The following is an 8,774-nucleotide window of genomic DNA, read 5'->3' as shown; positions in this document are numbered from 1 at the left end:
CCTTGATAAAACTAGACTACAGTGTTACACTAGGTATCATAAGGATCATCGTTACATTTAATTTTGATCATTCCTTCCCATTAAACTAATCTGATTGATTTATATTATATTGGATTGCGTTCATCGGGAATCATGACACTTTTCATTTTTTTTATTTGATGTTTTGTAACTGTCAAAGTTGTGACCAAGAAAATAAATTTATTCCTTTGTCTCTGGTAGAATCGTTTCATTCGCTTTTCGATTATATACGTAGATTTTTTCAGACATGACGGTGGCTTTGCAATGTACGATCATAGGAGTTTGAAGCTAAAATAAGGATAATTATATATATATATATATATATATATATATATATATATATGTGTGTGTGTGTGTGTGTGTGTGTGTGTGTGTGCGTGTGTGTGTGTTTTGCACGATCACAAGGGTTTGAAGCTAAAATAAGGATCATTTTATATATATATATATATATATATATATATATATATATATTAAAATAAATATATATATATATATATATATATGTATATATGCATATAAATAAAATGATCTTTATTTTAGCTTCAAACTCATATGATCGTACATTGCAAAGCCACCGATATGTCTGAAAAAATCTACGTATATAATCGAAAAGCGAATGAAACGATTCTACCAGAGACAAAGGATTAAAATTATTTTCTTGGTCACAACTTTGAGTTACAAAACATATCAAATAAAAAAAATGAAAAGTGTCATGATTCCTGATGAACGCAATCCAATATATAAATCCATCAATTTAGTTTAATGGGAAGGAATGATCAAAATTAAATGTAACGACGATCCTTATGATACCTAATGTGACACTGTAGTCTGGTTTTAACGAGAGAGAGAGAGAGAGAGAGAGAGAGAGAGAGAGAGAGAGAGAGAGAGAGAGAGAGTTGTAAACTCACTGTCCATATTGTTTTTCAGGATGAATGATGCGTCAATGGAAAAAATGTGTAGAGTGCTAGTTATTTTTATATCATAGTGACTCGTTCAAGGTCTGAACATAGCTCAGCGAGAAAAGCGCTTTTCTAGCTTTTATTGAATTTTGTGAGTTGCATCTCCTGAATGAAACGGCGTATTTAAGGTTAGCTACGATAGAAAATGGCCAGTGACTCTCCCGAGTGAGGGAGGACAGTGATTTGAAATGTTATTGAAAGGAAAGACTTTGGTATTGGACCGACCTTGTGTGTGACCAATCTGCCGGTGCGTTGTTCACTCAGTTCAATCAGCTCCATCTGATCACGGGAAAGTTTTATAACCGGAGCATCCATTACAGTCTGTTTTTTATTACTATTATATTAATTTTTAACAATACAGTGCTCTGTGGATTTAAAAAACTGTTAATTGTAATATTCACCTTCAGAGAATGGCCAATTTTTTCAGTTTTTATTTATTTATTTTTTTACCATCATATGTATTTGTAAGAAGCTGTTCAGTCAAGTTATTTCTTCTAACTGTCATAATTACTGTTGTTGAGATGGGATGAGTGGTTAAGTTGGTTTTAAAGGAATTTTTCATCAGTGAATGAATCAGATTTCTTACCTGTAGATGGAAATCAAATATTGGCAGAAGGCCAAGCTCTGGGACTTGTGAGGTCATTCAACAATGAAGGGAAAATTGAAAGTGAAAAGGTTTGAAAGTTGTAACATGAGGAAAACCTGGATTCAATATGAAAGACCCGTTAAGAGAGAGTGGAAAGTAAGATGAAAGAAAGAGAATATGTGCGGAGGTACAGTCAAAGGAATGAAATGGTTTGCAGCTCGGGGCCGAAAGGAACGTTGCGAAGAACCGTTGAGTAATGCCTCAGTGAGGGAAAAAAAAGAAAGGTTTTGTCCTTCGTTAGGTTCTTTGACGGTCAAGAATCGACGTTATTTTGGGAAAAGACATATTCACGTTACGGAAGAATGACGCAGAAAAAAAAAAAATTTAGTGGACCGTATCATTCGGGAGCTTGAGGTTTCGCTCTTGTTCTGAAGGCCTTTTTATCCCCTGAGAACTTGGAGGTCGTGGAGATATAGCAGAGGGCTCTGTCTGTCTGCCTGTCTTCTATCCATCTGTCATACGTTTTGTTTGTTCGATAACTTGTGCAACGATTTTAGGATTTAGATTATTATTTAGTACAATAGGTTGCGCCTGACACCCATGTATGTATATTACATATATATATATATATATATAATATATATATATATATATATATATATATATAATATTATATATATAATACCCATGTATGTATGAGAGGGAGTAGACTTTTAAGCCTTCTCGTGGTCAGGGCGGCAACGTGACCCCTTTGTGATAATTGGACCTGAGTTCGTTTCCCAGGACCGGACATCACAATTTCTTCTTCAGATTTCTTTGAAATTGGATCTTCAGGCTTTGTAGTGACAAGCATATCCAAAAAAGAGCAACGAATTCAAGAAGTTAAGAGGGCATTGTGGCTGTTACAATTGCATGTATATGATATATATATATATATATATATATATATATATCTATATATATATATATATATATAGTGGTGTGTGTGTCTATGCACGCGCTTATACGCAAAGAATATTTGAACTTTTTTTCTTATATATAAAGTATAGTATCATCTATTATTATCTCGTCCGGCGTATGACACTGGAATAATCTAGTAATCGAATCAAATGTGGTACTGAAAATGAAAGTCGAAAGATTAAAAATGAACGACACACCTTCTCCTTGTGTTTTCCAACTCCCTCCACTCCTTGCTCCCCCCATTCCTACTTCCTTCCCCTTTGTCTCTCTCTTCCATTCCCCCCTTCCCCCATCCCCATCAAAATGCACCTGCGCTTGTGCACCTAACTACGGTGCAAAGGTCTTAGTACCGGAAAGGCATCTTGACTAAAAGAAAATTATACTAAAACAGTCATCAGATTTTGAACAGGACCTTTCATTATCAAATGTATCGCATTAAAAAAAAAAAGTGAATATATATTTCTGTAGGATGAAACGAGGTCCCTTGGAAGGTGGCATTTGGTTAGCGTCAGTCGATTAATTGAGTAATGGCTCTATAGTCGCGAGAGCCTAATTGGCTCTGATTGTCTACGTTATGCCATTCAGGAAGGGCGTGTTTGTGCGAGTGCGTCTGTGGGTGATTAGTCAACGAAGTCCTCTTTATTTTTGAGGGTTTTCTTTTCTTTTTTTGTGATATAATGACTGCCAGTCAGAAGTTGACGGTCAGGTATCAACGTGTCTTGTTTCTGTCGGATATCTATCTTATTTTCTTTTATTTTTTTCTTTAGTCTGAAGGAATTTTTGTCCTTTTGTAAGATGATGACTGCCAGGCAGAGGCTGACAGTTAGTTATCGATGAGTCTGGCTTTTGTCGGATTTTTATTTTATATTCTATTTTATTTTATTTATTTATCTATTTTTATTTTTTTGGTAGATCAAGTGATTCTAGTTTCGAAGTAACTCGCAGAATTCATTTCAATAGATTATGTCACCGTTTTTATTTCAGTGTTTCTGATTCTGTCGAAAGTTTCATAGTCTTTATCAAGTATTTATTCGCTGCCTGTGATCAAGTTCAGCAACTCGTCATGATGAGCGAGGAAACTTTGATCTAGATCTGCGACCTTTTTTGTTCATTTTTTTTCATTTCATGTTATTATTTATTTTCTGTTTTTTTATCCATTTTCTATGGTGTTTTTATTCTTTGGATTCTTCCTTTCCGAGTTTAATGGCCGTTTGGTGTTAATATATATGAATTATTATTCGTCTTTAGTAACAGCTAATAACAATGGTAATGCAGCGTATATACATATTTACTTGTGGGTGTTAAGATAGTTATTATTACCCATTATATATTATATACTATTATTTATCCTCTATATATATATATATAGATATATATATGTATATATATATGATTATATATATTATATATATATATACATATAACTATCTAATTATTATATTATATGTATATATATATATATATCTATCTATATATATCTATATAGATATAATATCATCATATATATATATCTATATATATATATATATATATAATATCTATATCTATATATATATATCTATATATACATATATATATATATATCTATATATATCTATATAGATATATATATAATATCTATATATATATATATATATATATATATATAGATATATATATCATATATCTATATAGATATATATATATATATATATATATATATATATATATATATATATATATAGATATATATATATATATATACTATATATATCTATATAGATATATATATATATAGATATATATATATATATATATCTATATAGATATATATCTATATAATATATATATCTATATATAGATATATATATCTATATAGATATATATATATATAATATATATATATATATATATATATATATATATATATGTATATATATATATATAATATCTATAGATATATATATATATATATATATAGATATATATATATATATATATATATATATATATATATAGATATATATATATATGTATGTATATATATACATAAAATATATATGGTATATATATATATATATATATATATATATATATATATATGTGTGTGTGTGTGTGTGTGTATGCATATATAGTTACTTTTATATATATATATATATATATATATATATATATATATATATATATATATATTTATGACTCACGTCGGGTTCGAACCCCAGTCTCTTAAAATACAGGCCAGGGTACTACCGGTTGACCCACACAGGTAAGAATCAGAAATTTATATACATATATACATACTTATGTACATATAAATGCCACACTTCATTTGTTTGTGAATTATTTGCAAACAGAAGCATTCATACAATAGAAAACATTACATCAGCTCCACCATCACCCCCATCACTATTATTATTATTATCATCATCTCATAAAGACGTGAAAGGGAAAATCAAGAGAAAAATAGGACACTTGGCGAACGAGGCCAATGGCAGTACCAGCATGGTGCATTCAATCATGGTGTCGCATGATTTATTGTGAATTGCGCAGTAATTACCACTCTATATCTTTTCTCTGTGAGAAAGTGCAGTGTGTAGTAAACATATAAGAAATCTTTGGACTAAAATGGACTATAGCTGGTTCGCTTAATGTAGATTCTTGGATAAGCCCTATGCCTACGAGACGTTTGTTTGGCTGCCGATGATTGGCTGGGAGCTGCCTACCTCCCGGTACCAGCCAATCAGCGGCCGCCAAACAAGCGTCTCACAAGCATAGGGCTCATCCAAGAATCTACCTTAAGGTAGGTTTACACCTACGCACTTTGTGTTGCGGGCTGTTACGGCGTGGGACCACAAGAAACTGCACAAAAGCACACCAAAAGTGCACCACCCCGCTGGCAGTGGCTGGCGCGGACCGTTAAAGTTGCACGGCATAGCCAGGATTTTAAAACTTTTCAAATTTCTGCATGGCGTCTGGCTGCCTGATGAAGTCGCACGAAACCGTAAGCGGTGTGCCGCGCGCCACCTCACCGCGTGCGGTGTGGAGCGGGTTCTTACCTCCCGGATGGAAGGTTGCCGCACATTCTGAGGAGGATAAAAGGGGCCGGACAGAACAGGGGGCCATCGTTCGAATTTTATTTTCTTAATATTAAATGATTTTGTGCATTTTATATCATTCAAAATATTTATTTTTGTAATAGATATGTTGAAATACTGACTTGCATTTACATTTTCCTTATTGATGCTTAATTTATATGTCATGACAATATATATGATGATATGATTGGGTGAAATGAAATTGAATAATGAAAAAGCATGGCCATAAAGAATAATAACATGAAGAAATATAACAGGAAATCTAACATGGAGTATGGTATATGAAATATGAAATAAATAGAACTCTGAAAATAACTTGAACTATAAAATGAAATGTAACATGAAATAAATATGGCCATCAAATGATATAAAAACATACAAGGTAAAGAACAATAAAATAATATTGAGAACATGATCAAATGAACATGAACACATACAAACGATAATGAAACAATAATTAACATTGACTGGACATGGTTATTAACAGGGGAACAATGAAAAATCAGTAACAGACTAAAGACGTATTGACCTCAGTTGATAATATATGTTATTTGCGGTTGAAAATGTTATGATATAATCCAAGTCACAATCTCATTTTCTTACATTCTATGCTTTTCATGTTCGTTTACTTACATTCTATGCTTTTCATGTTTTTTTTACTGACATTCTATGCTTTTCATGTTCATTTTCTTACATTCTATGCTTTTCTTGTTTTTTTATTTACATCCTATGCTTTTCATGTTCATTTTCTTACTTTCTATGTTTTTCATGTTCATTTTCTTACATACTATGCTTTTCTTGTTCATTTTCTAACTTTCTATGCTTTTCAAGTTTGTTTAGTAAGTATTTTTGTTATGTCCATCATTTGCTTCTCATTTGGAATTCCCAAATTCGGGAGAGAGAGAGAGAGAGAGAGAGAGAGAGAGAGAGAGAGAGAGAGAGAGAGGATTAGGAATGCCCTCATTGACTACTCAGTATTATTCCCCTTTACATTTTGAAGCAGTGGTTCTCTTATATCCTGCTCATATTTTTGAGAGGTCGGTATATGTATCATGTGAGGTTGGGGGGGGATCTTATTTTTGAGAGGTGGATATATGTATCATGCGAGGGGGGGCAGCCTCTTATTTTTGAGAGGTGGGTGTATGTACCATGTGAGGTTGGAAAGGGGTTCATATTTTTGAGAGGTAGGTGTAGTATGTATCACGTGAGGTTGGGGGGCGGGGTGGAGGTGCATGTGAAACAATCATACAGTGTTCCACGTCATGTCTCGTGCACATGTGCGCGCACTCCGCAACAACACCGCAAGCCACCCGCAACACACCGCTACACAGAGTACAAAGCCGCAACAGGGCGTGCCCTGGCATAGCAACACGCACCATAAAACCGCACCAACGCCGTAACACTGTGCTAGACACCGCAACGTCACCGCAACAACAACCCGTAACAACATGCCATAACATGCCCGTAACACACCGCACGGGTCCACGGCACGCCGCCCTATCACGGTTATTTTTTCTCCACACCGCGTCAATTATTGTGCGGTTTCTTGCGGTCCCACGCCGTAACAGCCCACAACACAAAAGTGCGTAGGTGTAAACCTACCTTTAAGTGAACTAGCTATAGTGCCAAGTACTTCTTACGACTAAACTATTATTAAGATCAGTGAGTCAAAAAATGTTTGCATGAATGCAATGCAACCGATTCAGTTTACAAGATCAGTGCAAGTAAATTACACTGGCAACCAGTGCACAAGCTGAGCCAAATTCCGAAAATATACAGCAACCTCAATAAACAGTCATCATCCATTTATCGGCCTCTGAGATTCCGATGAAAGCTGGTGATTGAAAGATGATAATTTTTATGATAAAATTAATTATTTCGATATTTACCCACTGTTAAAGTTCACTAGTGATTAATTATGAATAATGATAATTATAATATCATCTTCAGTCTAGAATACATGCAATTATTCATATGCTTCTAGCAAGGATAGGAGACCTATTCCCAGTAGCCAGTCTCAGATTTCAGGTCTCATTTTAAAAGTTTCCCTCCTCTCCAATGGGCACGAATAGTCAACTCTTCTTCTATTCCTGGCTTTGCGTACATCGTAATAGTCCACTCAGTTTTAAGCTTCTCTCTCTCTCTCTCTCTCTCTCTCTCTCTCTCTCTCTCTCTCTCTCTCTCTCTGAAAGTTAATTCCATCCATCAGGTAAATAGGTTACCAAAGACGACTAGAGAGCCTGAGCATGTATGGCTTACAAACACGACAATTGCGAGAACAAGTAATAGAAACATTCAAAATACTGAAAGGCATAACAAAAGTAGACAGTAATAACCTATTTACATAAAACGAAAACCAGACAAGAAATAATGGATGGAAACTAGAGCTGAAGAGATACAATACATCCCATTGTGGGAACTTCTTTACATACAACATATGTGACACGTGGAATAAACTGCCACCAGAAGGTGTAAACAGCAACAGTATGGAAGAGTTTAAAAGAAAGTTAGACAAAATCATTAGGACACTGTGAATGAACAGTAAAGCCTGCTGCTAGAGATAAGAGAGCACACGATGTCTCCTCGGATGGACTAATAAGTCTTTGAGACATCCTAATCCTTGTAACTCTGTGTGTGTTTGCGTGCGTGCGTGTGTGTGTGCGGGCGTGTGTGTGTGTTGTGTGTGTGAGCCAACTCTAATTTTGACAACAAATATAAAAGTAACCCATACTTAGTAACTATAGCTAGGTTCTTTCCCACTATATATATATATATATATATATATATATATATATATATATATATATATATATATATATATATATATATATATATATATATATATATATATATATATATATATATATATATTATATATATATATTTGTGTGTCCCGTAAATCGTTTTGTTCAAATACTTATTGTCATAGGCTTCAGAATCGTATAACTTCCGCTAACCAAAACTTTCTCTATATTTTTATGTTTTTTTATTGTCCCTTGTTAGTCATTAAAATCATTTTGGATGAGATACAAACTAAACTCAGAGAGAGAGAGAGAGAGAGAGAGAGAGAGAGAGAGAGAGAGAGAGAGAGACTGACGGGGGTTGGTGGAAGTTCTTTTTTTTTTTTTTTTTGATGGGGGGGGGGGGGCGGGGACGTGGAAGTCACTTTTTGTGCAA

The sequence above is a fragment of the Macrobrachium nipponense genome, chromosome 1 (assembly GCF_015104395.2).
Source record: "Macrobrachium nipponense isolate FS-2020 chromosome 1, ASM1510439v2, whole genome shotgun sequence".
Lineage (NCBI taxonomy): Eukaryota > Metazoa > Arthropoda > Malacostraca > Decapoda > Palaemonidae > Macrobrachium > Macrobrachium nipponense.
This window is presented reverse-complemented; position numbering follows the sequence as displayed.